General features: G+C 33.0%; 1 protein-coding gene across 7 annotated transcripts in view; it reads right to left on the reverse strand.

The window, feature by feature from the left end:
• LOC306638119 (uncharacterized protein) overlaps positions 1 to 17,737 on the reverse strand; it is a 734,580-nt gene that overhangs the window by 511,415 nt on the left and 205,428 nt on the right. Inside the window, exon 1 of one of the 7 annotated variants that reach the window (XR_013757362.1) lies at positions 7,526 to 11,385. The exons of the other annotated variants lie outside the window; for them this stretch is intronic. The gene's annotated coding sequence lies outside the window, so the exon portion shown is untranslated. Of the gene's footprint in view, positions 1 to 7,525; positions 11,386 to 17,737 lie in introns of those variants that run through there. 7 annotated transcript variants of the gene reach the window in all.

Here is a 17,737-nt window from a genome sequence, read left to right on the forward strand (position 1 = left end):
CGATCTTCAACATGTCGGCCTAGGACCAGACTTCCTCAACAGGACTCCCATAGCACAAGAAATAAAAGCAAGAATCAATAACTGGGATAGATTCAAACTAAAAAGCTTTCTCTCAGCAAAGGAAACTATCAGTAATGTGAAGAAAGAGCCTACAGAGTGGGAGAATATCTTTGCCAATCATACTTCAGATAGAGCACTAATCTCCAAAATCTATAAAGAACTCAAAAAACTCTACACCAAGAATACAAATAATCCAATCGACAAATGGGCTAAGGAAATGAACAGACACTTCACAGAAGAAGATGTACAAACAATCAATAAACATATGAAAAAATGTTCAATATCTCTAGTAATAAGAGAAATGCAAATCAAAACCACCCTAAGATTCCATCTCACCCCAATTAGAATGGCGATTATCAAAAATACAAGCAACAGGTGTTGGCGAGGATGTGGGGAGAAAGGTACACTCATACATTGCTGGTGGGGCTGCAAATTAGTGCAGCCACTCTGGAAAGCAGTGTGGAGATTCCTCAGAAAGCTTGGAATGGAACCACCATTTGACCCAGCTATCCCACTCCTTGGTCTATACCCAAAGGACTTAAAATCAGCATACTACAGAGATACAGCCACATCAATGTTCATAGCTGCTCAATTCACAATAGCCAGATTGTGGAACCAACCTAGATGTCCTTCAATTGATGAGTGGATAAAGAAACTGTGGTATATATATACAATGGAATATTACTCTGCCATAAAGAACGATAAAATTATGGCATTTGCAGGCAAATGGATAAAATTGGAGACCATCATGCTAAGTGAGATAAGCCAATCTCAAAAAACTAAAGGACGAATGATCTCGCTGATAAGTGGATGATGACACATAAGGAGGAGGGTGGGGGGAGTTAGTGTTAGGGTTAGGGTTAGAGTTAGGGAAGGGGACAAGAATGGAGGAAGAAAGGACTGTTTAGAGGGAAAAGAAGGGTGGGAAGGGTGGGGGGAAGGGAAAAAATAATAGAATGAATCAAACAACATTACCATATGTAAATTTATGATTATACAAATGGTATGCGTTTAACCCATGTACAAACAGACAAACAACATGTATCCCATTTGTTTACAATTAAAAAAAAAAAAGAAAATGATTATATTTTACATCTGAGAAGTTAATGTAACAAAAGGATTGAGAAGGAAATCTGATGGTACAACTTTTTTGGATGAAGGAAAAGTAGAAGATAATGAGAACAACTTTGGAAAAGAACAAGAACACCAAATGCTTCCTTCTTAGACAGGAAAATATTTCTAAAGTTGAGATTCATAAGACTGAAAAATGCCATATCTAAACAGATATTGTAATTCTTATCTCTGGCCCTAGACTTACCCCACACTACAGTTGATCTTCTACACTCCCAATATATTTACCTTCTATATAAAATTACTCATATAACTCACCAAATTTCATTTAGTAACTTTGTACCTAGTATATAAATCCACTTGGCATTGTAAGAATTTGCAAAAACTACACTCATTTATGTCCATTAGATAAATTATAAGAATAAAGAATTAGAATAATACAATAATTTATGCTGAATTAATGGAACTATCTTTAACTTAGGACATTACATGGATTACATATTGTTTTCCAATGTATTATATTCAAAACCTATTTGAACAATTCAAAATACACTTAGAAATAAGTCTCAGAATTTAAAAAAAGCAATAAGAAATAGAAGAGGTATTCAGCAGGAATTAATAAATTAGAAAAAATAGCAAGCAAGGAATTCCACTTTTATAGTTTTTTAAAAGAATCAATAAAATATGGGAACTGCTGACCTACATTGTAAATGAAAATCAGAAAAAACACATAAAAATTAGAAATAATAGGAAGTTTATCAAACACATTCAACAATAATTTTGTAAACCACTAGAATATAATTTATAAATATATAATACTAAAAGGAAAAGCTTAATAAAATTGGCAATATAGTACTTCAGAAAATGTCATGCTAATTAAGTCAATATTTAAGAATTCTACAAAATTCAAAGAACAATTAATAAAATTCCTTTTACATTTTCAAATATCACCTTCAAAATCAGTTCTGCAGCCAATTTTGCTAGTGAGATTTTTTTCCAAAATAGTCACTCCACATACATTTGCAAAGTTTCCAATGCAAATATCACCTTAAGTACCAAAAAATAAGTACCAAAATAAGGTGAGAAAGAAAAAATATTATATATCATCCTCAATTTGGAACACCTTTAAAAATGCTGGGTAAATAAAAAGGAATTGAATTAAAGCATGTAAGAAAAAACCAGCTATGCAAGAGTAACATACTACTAGCAAATCAATTGATCAAAAAGGAAAACCAAATCATAAGATTAAAAACATATATGTATATATTAATATATTTCAAGATTTCTAGCACATCCACAGACGTATCTGACAATGTAATGTAGTTCATAAAGAATAGGGTAATCTTTTAATCAGAAAAAGTGTAAGAATTACACAGTCAATGCAATATTTAAATGACAATAATGCAAGTCATTCTAATAATCAGGAAGAAAAAAGTATTATTCACAGTCATCTAATGTTGAACTGAAAGCTATAGTCAAGGCAATAAGTACTGAACTCAAAATTTAAAATCATGAGATACTAAAAATAAAAAGATAAAAGTACCTAAAATTTTTATTGACAAATAATATGGTTTCCTATGCAGAACCACAAAATAACTAAGTGAAGAATAACCACAATGAATAAAAACCTAAATGAAGTGTCAGGATATAAAAACTGCACAAATAATATTATTTTTCTGATTTTGTAAGAAAAAAGAGAACAATTTAAATGTAATAAATAATTTCATCTAACATCTATGAGCTAGGCTCTGTTTTAAGCACCTTATCCATAGAAATTCAGTTAATCTTCAAGGCAACCCGGTCAGCTAGGTATGCCTTATAAGTTCTTGAAGATGAGAAAGGAAAGGCAAAGGACTCCGCCAAAGTCATCCAGAGAACAAGTGGCAGCCAGTTGCAGAGTTAGTGGGAAACAGGAGGTGAATGCACATTTTATATCATAATCAATCTAATTTTTCAAGTTCTCACAATAAGATGTGTTTTTTATACTGAAAATATTCACCAATTTATACAAAGGGTTAACTGGTTATGCTAAGTTTGGAGAATAATATTTTATTCTTATTTGCATTTATGTTTGTAGAATATATCTATTCATTATGAACATGATATATATGTAAATTTACATAAATGTAAATTTTCTTGGGTCATGAACTCAGATATAGAACAGCCGGTATGTTAGACACCTCCCTTGTATTCAACAACATGAAAGAACTTTACATCCATTTTGTTGATATTGGGACTGTCATGAACTTAAGCAGGAAGTTTCAAGGGTGAAACTCATTCCCTACCAAGTGCTTATACATAAGAATAAAAATGATTTAGCTGCTTCTACCTCAAAACTGAGGAAATAAACTATGAATTAAGATAATTTCCAAAATAAAATTGAATCAGTTTACCAAAGTATGAAATGTATGAGGGTATTGAACTTGATAACATTTAAAATATAGATAATTATAGATCTGTTGAATCCCATCTTATAATTTTTCTATAAGAAAAAATATCCACAAAATTATCTGGTAGGAGAACTTTGTAAATTTCTACATATAATCCTTCCTACAAAATTCTTGCCAAATATATTTACTGGTAGTACATAAGTTAACTTTTAATCATTTTATATTTTGTCACATAACAGAAGAAAGTGATAAATAGTTCACAAGATTAAATGCATTGTATTACATTGCAGGGTAATAATTAAAAATAAAGTAAAAATCTAGTGATTCCAATGTTTCTTATGAAAAGAACTGAAGCATAAATTAAAGACTAGTAATTCAGTTTTCTTCTTCAGTACTCAGAAAGTTGTATTAACTACTGATAAACAAGTAGGGGGAAATTATAAGAAGTCCCACTCCCCATTAGGATAGAATGCTTGGAATTTCATGTGGACTATTATCCCAGTAAAATTCCTGAAGATCTGAAATATGAGTGTGATTGAGGGGGGTTAATAAAACATACTTTAAATACAATTTTACAATATGTTAATTCCATATGATCTTTAGCTTATACTTGTTCCAGACTTCCATAAACATACATCCAGACTTGTGATTTTCATTTAATATGAATATCATCTAAACTCAGGAAGTAACATGTCTTTTTATTTATTCACACTACTACCTTTAGTGCTAGGAGCTCCCCTCCAGGCTGCCTGCCCTCAACCTCAACCCTGACCTGCAGGAACCACACTGTGCAGTTAAAAGAAATAATTCACTCTGAACTCTGACTGATACTTCCCTTCAACAAAATCAAGAAACTGCACCACCAGGTTCTTATTTTTTAATGGTACTTGGAAAACTCTGGGAAAATTGCTTTATGATATTTCCATGTGATAAGAGGGAATTTATATCCTAAAATTGTTTTTGCATACTAAGGAACCTAATTTATAAGTTTAGTAATTATATCACTTGTGGAAGTGTATTTATTCCAATGTAATGATCATAAGTTTATTTCATATATAATAATAGTATAAGTACCAAGTGCTTTCATAAAATCAGAAGGAATTTATATCCTAAAATTATATTATATAAGAGGGAATTTGTATCCTAAAATTGTTTTTGCATACTAAGGGACCTAATTTATAAGTTTAGTAATTATATCACCTGTGGAAGTATATTTATTCCAATGTAATGATCATAAGCTTATTTCATATATAATAATAGTATAAGTACCAAGTGCTTTCATAAAACCAGAAGATCCCTTTTTAATAATAAAAAATGTTCTCATTTTTAAAAGATGAAGCAAACGAAGTTCAAGGAAAGAGAAATGAGGCAGCTAAGATTTTAGCTTAGAAGCAGTTTTATGTCCAGACACAAAGTCTCAGGCTTCAGTTCTTGCTTTTTCCATGGGATCATTTTTAAAACACATTGTGGAACCTCTGATACATGCCAGGCATTAATGGGACACTGGGGATTCAGCAATAAACATGACAGATAAAGAGCCTGGCTTCACAAAGCTTAATTCTAATGACCTTGGTTCATGAAAATATTGAATATGCTTTTTCATCAGTATAATTAACATGAATGATAATTTAACCAAGATACCAAGATTTCAGAATGCTGTTGTAGGATAAGCCAAGTCTGGCTTCCAATGACTCTCTTTTCTTTAACCCACATTTGGCCCACAAACTTTTTAGCTAAACATTGGAATGTCTTTGACCTGCAGATGAATATTTTGTGCAAAGATAAAACTTTCAAAAATTGAAAGAAACAAATATTTTTCCACTGAATGCTTTAAAAGGAATCTTATATTTGCTTACTGATTTGAATCTGTGTCAACTTCCAGGCTCAGTGTGAAGCTTAAAAACATGCTGTAGAGATTAAAAGTTCACATGTGCAAATGAGTAAATAGATTCCACATGGAAGAGCAAAATGAAGACCTTGAGATCCATTCTGCAAATCATTTCTTAACTACTGTTCCGCATTTGGCAGAGTTTGGTATCTTATAGTAGGCATTTGCAAAATAGAATGGGATGGTTTAAAATTAAAAGATTGAATTTCTGTACTACTAGAACATATTTATCGCTCCATTTTTATACCTCCTACCAAGTAATATATAACTACATTGTTCTTTAGTTGCATTATATTCATGACTTCAGAAATATCACTTTAGAATGATTTTCACGTGAGGCAATTGGGATGTTTTCTGTGTTAAAAAATATCAGCTGAAGTCTTGAAGACTAAAAGCCCAAAATAATACACTAAACATAAGGCTAGATTGCCAAGTCCTGTCTAAAATTACAATTTTGTCTATAATTATAACAATTAAGAGAAAGACGTAGAATGTTTACTAAGTGTAATGTGATTATTGGTTAGGTCTCTTGTGAAAATGATTCAAAGTTTGTGAATCTTGATACTGTCTCAATACACTTAGGTATTACCCCCATTTTAGCAGTTAACTTCCAGGTTCCCTGTAAACTCTATGAATATGACATTCAGCATACTGAATTAGTGGGAACTTTTTTTTTTTTTGGCAGTGCTGGGGATTGAACCCAGGGTCTTGTGCTTGACAGGCAAGCAGTCTACCAACTGGGTTATCTCCCCAGCCCTAGCATACTGAATTAGTGACTGGATTTTGCCAAAAAGAGTCAGTTTGTAGATAAGACCAATCAGGGAAGTCCTGTTGTTCCCTTCATCTGAAAGAGGAAATAAACTCAGCACCTGACCCATGGTCACATACTAGTGATATATAGAACTAAATCTGGTGAAACTCTCCAAATTAATTAAGAATCTCTTCTGTGTCATAGTTAAGTTAGAAAGTGTTTCAATCTTTTAGTCTCATATACTTGGGACATAAAAGCATTTTTTGCAGATGTCATAAAAATAGAAACATACATATAATAATTGTTAAATGTTACTATATATATATGTATTTCACTACATGTGATATTCATTAGAAATGTTCAAACTTGAAATCTATGTATTCTGCTTCTAATGACCAACTCCACTTTATAAAGACACTATCTGTATCTTTTCAAAATTATGACATTAACAAACAATAATTAATCATATCACCAAGATTTGTAATTATTGTCTTTGGTCACATTTATCCTACTTGGTTGGAAAAAATTTTGTCCAGTAGACGAGATACGCTGCAGGTATTTGTCAAGTACCTACTACACCTAGAATTAAATTTAATCCATTCTAAAGAAACAGAGTATATTGTCTTATGCTCTTATTTCTAATAACTGCAATTATATAAATCTTGGTTGTGAGATTTGGGTTTTTCAAAAATATTTAATATCAATGTGCCCCTCTCTCATTCTATTCTTAACTTTAAAATGTCATTCTGATTTATTTCCATGAAATGTCAAACATGGTATTTTCATAGTATTTGTGTGTGTGTGTGTGTGTGTGTGTGTTTGTATAATACTGGGGATTAAACCCAGGGGTGCTCTACCACTGAGGTCTTCTCCAGCACTTTTTTATTTTTTACTTTATTTTGAGACAGGGTCTCACTAAGTTGCACAGACTGGCCTCAAACTTGTGATCCTCCTACCTCAAACTCCCCAAGTCACTGGGATTACAGCATGTGCCAACAGTGCCCAACATCTCTTCATAGTTTTATCTTACTCATTGCTGGGAATTCAGGGGTCAAATACAACACAAATTATAGAAATATTATTTTACTCTCATTCATTTCAAACAAGGAATTATCAAGAAATCAAATACTCCTGATATAAACAAGTCACTTTAGTACTGAATATATTTCCATAAACCTACCAGTTTATATTTTAAAGTCTTATAAGCTTTCTTATAATGTATTTGCTATTCTATAGTTAAAAAAAAGGAAAAAGAAGAAAAAATTAATGTGAAAAGGAAAACTCTAATAATGATGATAAAAGAATTTGCCACATGCCCAGTGTGAGGCATTGAAGAGTTTAAATGGGGGGCATGACTTGATTTACCTCCTTATGACATCTTACTGGCTGCTCAGTGGAGAACAGATGGAAGAGTGGGAGTGGGGTGACTGTAGAGAGGGAGAAAAGTTAAAAGGCTGCAGCTGTGGTCCAGGCATAACATACTGGTACATTCAATTAGAATGCAGCAGTAGAAACAGAGAGAAGTTGAAGCAACCCAGATGTCTGAAGAATGAACTGTGGAAAAGAAAATAAAGAACAACTTACTTTGGTGAGTTTTCTAACTGGCTTTTCATCCTTTTAAATGTAATTATTCTGCAGGTTGCTGTGCCTAATATTTTCTTCCTCCTCTCACCATTTTGCTTTGAATCTACCAACATTCTATTTCTTAAGTGCTGATGACCAACACATCTATATCTCTAATCCAGGAAAGACATCCAGTGCCATATTCTGACCGCTAGGCCCACTATTCAAAGACCTACTTGGCACCTTCACTTGGTCGCCACATGTAGACTTCAAACAAAACACAGCTAAGTATTGAACACTAAACACTCTTTACTTTTCCTCCCAAACCTCCTTTTTATTCCTATTGTTGAATAGCTTCAGCATCCTCCCGTTAACTTAAAACAGATGCCTGGGTATTAACCTATACTAATTTGCATTTTCCACTTTGACCAAATTTTACATTGACCCAGACTTGTCAATATTATTTTGTTCATATATACATCAACTCCTCTCCTCTCCATCTCTGCTGTCTGGCTTTATTTCATGTCTCATTGTGCCTCTTATTCTGCAATTCCCATTCACGCTCTCTGCATTGCTGCCAAAAGTCTGTTTCTAAAATGTACACTTCAGTTACTCTTCTGCTGAAATTCCTTTAAAAGATCCCGACTGCCTAAAGGAAAGAGTCCATGGTCTGGAGCATGGCTGTCTATGGTGTCCAATTTCTGACCTGTCCTTGCACCTTATCTTCACTTATCTCCTATCACACCCTATTTATAGGCTCCAGTCATCACAGGTACCAGACACCTTCCCTTATGTCTTTTTTCTCTCCTCTCAAAAGCTCCATCTCAGAAATATGTCCCCCTCCCTGTCCATGAAAAATTCTATCCCTGTCCATCCAGATTCTGTTGGAGTTTCCCCCAATAAAGAAACCTTTCCCACACTAGCAGGAGGTATTCTTCCTAGTAATTTTACACTATTGTACAAAGTTCTCACACAACTTCATCACTGGAGAACTCATCAACTGTATGCCTCTAACCTCAGCATGCTGCTCTTTTCTTGATAATTTCACATGGTTAGAGATTTAATACAATATTGACGGTATTCTAGAATGAATAGAGGAAAACCATGAATTAATGAATAAATGATTTATCTCATAGTCCTATTAAGAACACAATATACAACTAAGTAAAAATCTTCATCCCAATCAATAAATGTGCTAAGGAACTGAACAGATGCTTCACAGAAGAAGAAATACAATCGATCAATAAACATATGAAAAATGTTCAATATCTTCATCTGGTTAGAGAAATGCACATCTAAACTACTCTAAGATTTCATCTCACTACAGTTAGAATGGCAATTATCAAGAATACAAATAATAATAAATGTTGGCAAGGATGTGGGGAAAAAGGTATACTCATATTTTGCTGGTGGGAATGCAAATTGGTGCAACCATTATGGAAAGCAGTATGGAGAGTCCTCAGAAAACTCAGAATGGAACTACCATTTGACCCAGCTATTTCACTCTTCAGTTTATACCCAAAGGACTTAAAATCAGCATATTACAGTGATGCAGCCACATCAATGTTTATAGCAACTCAACTCACAATATCTAACTTATGGAACCAACCTAGATGCCCTTCAACAGATGAATGGAAAAAGAAAATGTGATATATATATATATATACACATATATATGATATATATTCTATATCACATTATATATATATATAATGAAATATTACTGAGTCTTAAAGAATGAAATTATGGCATTTGCTGGTAAATGGATGAATCTGGAGAATATTACACCAAGTGAAATGAGCCAATACCAAAAAAACAAAGACTGAATGTTTTCTCTGCTATGCCAATGCTAATTCACAATGAAGTGGGGGAGGGCTAGGGAAGAATAAAGTTACTTTAGATTAGGTGGAGGGGAGTGAAGAGAGGGGAGTGGGTATGGGAGAAGGAAGGATAATAGAATGAAACAGACATTATTACCCTATGTACATATATAACTATATGACTGGTGGAATTCTACATCATGTACAACCAGAAGAATGAGAAATTATATTCCATCTATGTATGATGTATCAAAATGCATTCTACTGTCATGCATAACTAATTAGAACAATAAAAAATAGATAAAATTTAAGAAATCATCATCCCATTTTAAAGTAGAACCCACTAAAAATAGCACACCTATGTTTATACACATACTCTGGTATAAGAAGAACAAAGTGTCAACATAGGATAAATCTGTTAGGTCAACTATTGACAGACATAAGCCATTTTATGGACTTTGGCTAGAGGTAAACTTGAGAAAACAATTCCAAGTTAAACTCTAAACTTTAGAATTTAGAGAGAAGGAAAGCAACCAAAATTAATTGCAAACTCAGCTTAAATTCAGTTAGCAGTATTTCTTGATGTGACTTAAAGATCTCTTACATCTCATCACCAAAACTCACCATCAGCAAAACGTGTGAATTGCTTAATGTCTTCAGCAAATAGTAATTTTTAAAAACATATGTAATGTTATTCACATGGATGCATTAGAACTACACTTATGCAGTGGATACAGATGAAAATGATTTGCTCTGGAAACCAAGATTGTTTTATTATTTTTCCATTTTTACCTAGAAAAATAATTCTTATATTCATGCATATCTCAGACCATAAGATATACCCAGAGGTATCTACATCAGAAAGCCATCACACTCCAGCTGTGTGATTCAGATTTGATGATCTTACTCTGTTTATTTTGATATTGTCATAATAATTACCTTCAGGTCTTGATTTTAGTTTTTAAAAGGCAAGGCAGTATTGACTCATGTTCTTGTGAGATTCAAGCAATACACATGTATTAAAATAAAAATATTATTCTCTTCACTTTTCCCCAGTTTTATTTCTTTTCCCAGAAGTAGGTGTTTAGTGTACATCATTGAACTATGGGACACAATTATATACACAATATTTAACACATATGTGACATAAAATGCATTACTTTAGGTGTATATCCTCTTAATAGTGTAACTTAGAGACATTGTTGAAAGAAAAATAAACTCTGAAGAAATTGTTGAAGGCAATTTAAAAATTTAAATTTTAACTTGAAATTCACTTCTGCAAAAGGCAGCATAATTAGTGATGTTTATAATAGGGTTATTTGTCCTTTAAATCAAACCAATCCAAATGTAGTATACTTACATATCTATAGTTATTTCCTATTGTTCCTTTAGAAATATTGATTCAGCTTTATTTCCAAACAATACTTCCTAAGAATAAGTATAGTGAGAGCATGTTTGTAAGGGTAAGTTTTCAATGACAGAGGAAAAACTCAAGTAATAAGAGTTGCTGGTAAGTTTCAGATTTTGAAGAGAATGGGAATTTTCTTTTTCTTAGAATTTCCTTCCCCTAAAAAAGCAATAACAAAGCATGGAGTTGGCAATGACCTTAAACAAGACATGTAACATTTCTCAGCCTCAGTTTCCCAAAGTCTAAGTGGAATAATATTGATGATAAATATTAAAGAACTTAGCATGAATAGTTGTTCATTAAATGTGCTTTTAAATGATAATGAAATTTCCTCCTTCAAAAATTTTGATGAGCTTAACTAAATTCTGATCATCTCAGCTCTTTAATACAAACCAATTTAATTTACAAAACAAATAAGCACTATTAACAGAACAATACATTGTTCAATAAAAATAATTTGTTAAATAAGACTACACTTTAAATATATAAGTATTGGTAACAAAAAGAAATCTCTTTTGACATGATATTAAGTTCATTTTCATTTACTGTTCACATTAGTGTATTTTTAAAAGGCAAAATAATTTACTTCAAAATAAATATTTAATCTTCATAAAGTAATACATAAAGCAGCTTATCAAAAATTCAGATTGTTCTTCATTCCTAATAATAGTTTGTAATATGGTTGCCATTCACTCATTTCTTACTTTCTGTATTTTACATTTATTGTTAAACTATAAAATGAAATACTTATAGAATATGGGTCTTCTCCTTTTGATCATTTTTCCTAATGCATCTTATAACATGGAAGGTGCCAAATAAATGTGGAATGATGAAAGAGAAATATTGGTGTTATGCCTACATTACTGTAACCTCCAACAGGAAATGAAACAGGAAAGGAGATTATGGTAGGAATTTTAATGGCAAGATTTTTGCTACTACTTGGCTCTCACACTTCTTTCATTCACCATCTTAAGGGATGTATTTTCTGCACAGGTATAAGATGGGATTCAGTGGAAAAGAGGGGAGAATGAGGGTCCTGACTCTGCAAATGGGCAAGGCCACAGTCTGTCTTATATTAAATAACATAGAGGTAAAAGAAAGATTTAGGAATTTAAATATCTGGGCCTTGTTATTCCCTAACTACCTAAGCCAGTCCATATCTATAGAAGGTATGGGCAGGAGTTGATTAAAGACCAAACCATATAGCCCCTGGCACTACTGCATACCAAGGCAAACCAGAGCAGGTGCCCCGTTATTAAAATGCAATTAATTAAATGAAGGTAAGAACACTAAATGTAAAATATGAAAATGAAGGAGATAAATTCTGGACATTAGTGAAAAGATCTTAAGAATAGAAAATAGTTGAGAAATCCTTTTAGAAACATGATAAATATTAAAAACATCACCTCAAATAGCAATAAAGAAGAGAGGGCAAAATAACTCACTTAAAAGAGATCAAAGAAGAGGAAACAATTATTCTGTAACTACGAATATATTCATAATCTTTTCCATTAAAGATAGTTTTGATTGTTGTACTTTCCTCAAAAAAGTCATTTACTCTACTTCATATTCTCTTTTGAGATGAAAGAGAAAAAAACTTATCCTGACATATTTCTTGTGAATTATTTTTTCAAATAAAAAAATCCAATTGAATAAATGTATTCTAAGATAATTGCTCACATAAATTACCTCACTTAATTCTCTCAACAGCCCACCTGGGTAGGAATCATTAACTTAATTTTACCATTAGATAAATGCTGGTTCAGAGGGTAAAGACTAGCCCAGAGTCTGCCACAACACTTCAGAGTTGGTATTTGAATCCCCATCTGATCATCTCAAATTTAATAATTTCTATCACATCACAGTTGCTTTAAAACCTTTGGAACAAGAATGTCAAAGTACCTGCCTTCATAGTTTTAGTTAGCTTTTACTGATCAACAGAAACATCCTGATTTTAGGATAGTATATAAATATAATGATGACCACCTAGTAAACCTGGTTACATAACTTATGAGATATTACATACTATACATGTGGCATTGTAGGTAAAAGACTCTGCAAAAAGTTTTTCATTGTAGTGTTGTTGGTTGTTATTATTGGGATGCTCTGTTAAAGAGTGCAGTTTTGCAATTAAGTAGCAATCAGGCACTTAAAAGACAAGCTGATCTCAGACCTCTATTTATACAAGGCGGACAAAGATTGCATTTTTCATTTTGTGGTCTGGACACCTGGTACACAAACTCCAGCAAGAGAGTCAGCATAATTGAAACCATCTTTCATGTGTCTGTCATGCAAACAAGATTTAGGATTTTGAAAACTATCTTACAAAAAGATCTTACTATGATGCATGACAAAATTTCTGTCTTTAGTTGATTTGTTCTTGTGGGCATTTCTATAATTTTTTAAAAATCACTTTCCTCTTAATAAAATACTTTGCATTGGCAAAAGCTAATTATGTTATGCACAAGCCACAGAGATAATTATAGTTCATCTAGACAGTCTTAATCTGTATTAGTGGAAACATGTTACAGGGTGATGAGAAACTCACATACCATTATCCAATCTCAACAGCTGCTCAGTTAATCTTGCCATAATGAAATCTAAGTCATTATCCCATTGTTTCTAACCTGCCATGCTCTTCTGCATTTCTGCTGATTTAGACATATATCTATATTTTGTCATGGGGTCTATTTTAAGCTTTTGCACTATGATTAATGTGTTTCACTAAATGTGTTCCTTTTCTGACATAATTTAAGATTGCACTGTGTACATGTTTGTAAATAAATGTAATATGTATTTGCTGAACATTGACTACATTCTCAGTATCAAAGGAACATGGGGACCTAGAGAATTACAAAATCTGCTACATGTTCATAAGCAACCAAATTCTGCTAAGGAGAAAATAATTTCAATTACTATATAATTATGCCTGATTTCCCATACCTTTGATTTGCTAACTTAATAAAAAGTGTCCATAAAATGTCAAGGTTTCAGATCAGCTATCTATTTATTAAATGGTTATCAGTGCTGTGGGAAGCATGTTTTTGTTTTCTTTGTTTTGTTTTGTTATTTGTTGAGCAATATGAAGTCCTTACAGATTGTAGCTTAGCAGTTTGTCCAGCTAGATCTCACTTATTCCAAATGTTGGTATTTCAACCATTTTCATTGGAATTTTCCTCCATAACTGAACAAATTTCTCTACTAGATTGTATTTCCTGATCCTTATTGAACTGGAGATAGTTACCTTAAACTTACAGGACTGAAAATTAATTTTGCTTTGTTTAACAATCTGAGAGAGTCAACAGTAATTTGTAAATTTCCTGTGAATAATAAGCTTGTTCATAACTGTGAAGTGTCCAAGTTATTGCAACCATTTCTGAATGATGGCAATATTATTGTTTTTGACAAGGCACAAATCACAAAAGAGTAGCTAAAACGTTTACTGCTTCCAAGATGTATTAGGACACTTCAGACCTCCCCCTGTGAGTCTAAAGAAAGACCCTACCTTATTAAATAAACAGAAAACACATCCTACCACGGGGTTGAAAAAGGCTAAGGAAACAAACCAAACACGCTCACACCTACACTCATTGGAATTAATAATTTTCACTGGTGACTTCATAGATCTTTTAGATGGGAAATCCTTGACAAAGTTTAATTGTTCTTATTTTAATGTGCATCTAAGATTCTTAATGGAAATGTTTTATATGATTATAAATACTTAAAATTGTTCAAATAATGCCTATATGAAATTCACTCTATTTTACATATCAAGTCCTTACAAGATGCCTCGCAAAGATTTACCTTGTAATTACACAGGCAAACATAGCTTCAGAAGTTTTTACTCATTTTCTAACTAATTTTAAAACTTTGTTTTTTAAAACTTTGCCTCATTTAAATAATAAGTTATTCATACTTAGTCCTTCTTTAATACTGTCCTGCACAGGAGGCGAAATAGTGATGAGGAATACCTCAGGGGTGGAAGTTCCCCTCCAATTGCATACTATTTGAAAATCAGTGAGAGTTAAGCTTCGTTTTCTCCACACAAAAAAAACAAGGTATTCTACTGTGGTTTTGTGAGTTCGGACAGCAAACTTCTTTAATTAGAATTTCTGATTTTGCACATTTCCAGACTAATCTTCAAATCACAAATTCTAATATATGAGGCAAATTTGAAGAAGTATCAAAATCCAAGACCAAGAAATTTGAAAAAGAATTAATGGATAATTTTAAGTAACATGGTATCATATAAAAATAACTGCAATGTGGGAAAAAAAAAAGATGCAATAGGCCCTGGGAATTATCAGCAGAGTCAGGTCATTGAGGTATGAAATACTGGAGTAACCTAAGAGGAGAATGGATTTTACATTCTTATTCTGTATGCTAAGAAGTTTAATAATTCGGCCCCTAAATCACTCTGTAGGTATACAGAGTGAGTATCATAGTTAAAAAATGTAAACTCAGGCAGTTTCATGGGCAGTAACAGAAAAACCTAAGCTAAAACCCATTTTTTCTGATTATTAATCAGTTCTTTTCCCCTCTTTATTGAAGGTCTCTCCACACTCTGAATACCATCAATAGAAAGGAACTAGTAAATGTAATACCAGACACTTCTAGATGTCCAGTCCCTCTTCTTTCAATACTTTTGGAATTTATATCCATTATTAAAAGGAAAGCTGCATCTTAGATCAAAACCTTTAAAGAGCACATATAGTATTACTTTTATAACCAAAATATATTTGAAGTCATATGATTGCATGAAATTTTTATTATAACTAATGCACTTTTATTTGGATTCTTGTACTACATTCTATTTCAAATTGTTCTAAATTTAACAATTAAACATAACATACAATATGATTAATAGAATATATATTTTTTTGAAAGTTGGAATAATTTAAAGTAAATTTTCAAGCTGAAAGTTCCATCCTAATTATAATGCCATGGTATCATCTCAGCGTTGTCACCTCTTTGTGGGAATGGATGAGAATCTTTTGTTTAAACATTAGCAGGGATGAGGCTATCTTCTTGAAGGACTAACATCTCTGTAGCTAATGGAAAATATTCTTAGGGCAGAACACCTGGAAACCAGGATTCAAATATTCTACATCAACACAATTTGAAGTTTTACATCTGGTCAATTATTACTGGAAGGTCTAATGGGAATACAAGAGGCTATTTTACTCCTTAAACCTTTGAACACTTCCCCTGCATCACAGAAATGGGGAAAAGTGAGCCTGGAAACCTTGTTCCTAGCGTGCCTTTTATGTGACATTCTTGAACATGCAGAGGAGACATGTGACACTTCAGAAGTACTCCCTTTCCTTAACTGAAGTCTAGAGAATTAGAAAGACTTGTGAAGGCTGCAAACTCTGTGAGATTTATCTATCTTTCTGTGTAACTTCAAAAATATCTATGCCCTGACAATAACTCTAGAAGAGAGTGTCGAATGGGGATTTGAGCTATAATTCTGGTCAAAGGAGAATACTTCAAAGAATTTTCTAGAGATTGAGTAGGGGAAGGAGTTTAGGGGTGGTGAGGTTGTCACTCTTAGGTTATTTCTTATTCAGAATTTTTTTTTTTATAATGTGAAATATATGACTACAACACAAGGTTATTCCACTGTGCTTCTCTTCACTCTAAGGCTTCCAGAGACATCACTGACAAACCCAGAAAAAGTTTTTCTTCGTATATTTTAATAACTACAAATGTCCTTGGAATCAAATAATTCCCAAGGATTAGTAATGGAGAGCACTCATCAGTTAAAATACAAAATCTCTGGATTATTAGTGATAAAAAAAAAATTGTCAGTCTTTAAAATCTCTATTTTCAAATATTTTGCCTCTCTTCACATTTCCATCCCCACAGCACCAGCTGCAAAGTAGCCCCCCACCACGCCATTGCTAACTTTTTTCCACTCTCCTTGTTCTGTTTCTTCCTCAAGCACATGCTGCAGATTTTTAAATGAAGCTTGAACTATAAATACAATACTTAAGGCCTGTTTATGTGGTTGACCCCAAGATGTATTTCAGACATCTTTATCTCTGCGCCTATCATAGAGTCTCATCTCCAGTCATTTTATAGCTTCCCATTGTTCTGTCATTTCTCCTGCTGTCCCCCTCCACCTCTTCTTGCTGAAGAGTTCTTCCTATGATTCAACCCTGTTCCACAATGCCTCTTCTAGGAAATCATTCCTCTGTAAAAATTCCTCATCCCTCTATTATGGAACATAATAAGTCTGACTCTGCACTAACAATTACTTATGAGCAGTTCTACTCCCTAACTACCAAGAATTTTGAGGGTAGAAAGTATGTCTTAGTTATACAAATACCATTCTCAGTGCCTGGCTCAGAGCTCTGTACATACAACAGAAGTGTGTTATATGAAGAAGTGATTGTGGCACTTTGGAGGACATAATTAGATGATATTTCTTAGATTCACTTGGACCCATATGGTCTTGTGGCTGAGTTGTGAGGAGAAGGTGAATGGGGGCCGTTGTTTGTTCTCAGGTCAGTATCACAGAATTCTGCCATGTGTTGACTTAGACTTCAAAGCTGGGGTGGGTTAGGGTGAAGATGTTGGTGAAGCTGCAAGATGAAAAGCAGCTGGGTCCTGCATCAATGTGGAGAAAGCTGTCTGAAGGCATACTTCACGGAACTGGGACCTTAACAAGTTCTGAACTTCTAGATGCTGCAACCCTTATATAGTACATCAGGTAATGTCTCCCTTACTAACAAAGCAAGTCTGCTGATTTTGTCAGATCATTACAATGCAGAATTGTCGACA

This window comes from Sciurus vulgaris (genome assembly GCF_902686455.1).
Source record: "Sciurus vulgaris genome assembly, chromosome: 10".
In the NCBI taxonomy this organism is placed as follows: domain Eukaryota; kingdom Metazoa; phylum Chordata; class Mammalia; order Rodentia; family Sciuridae; genus Sciurus; species Sciurus vulgaris.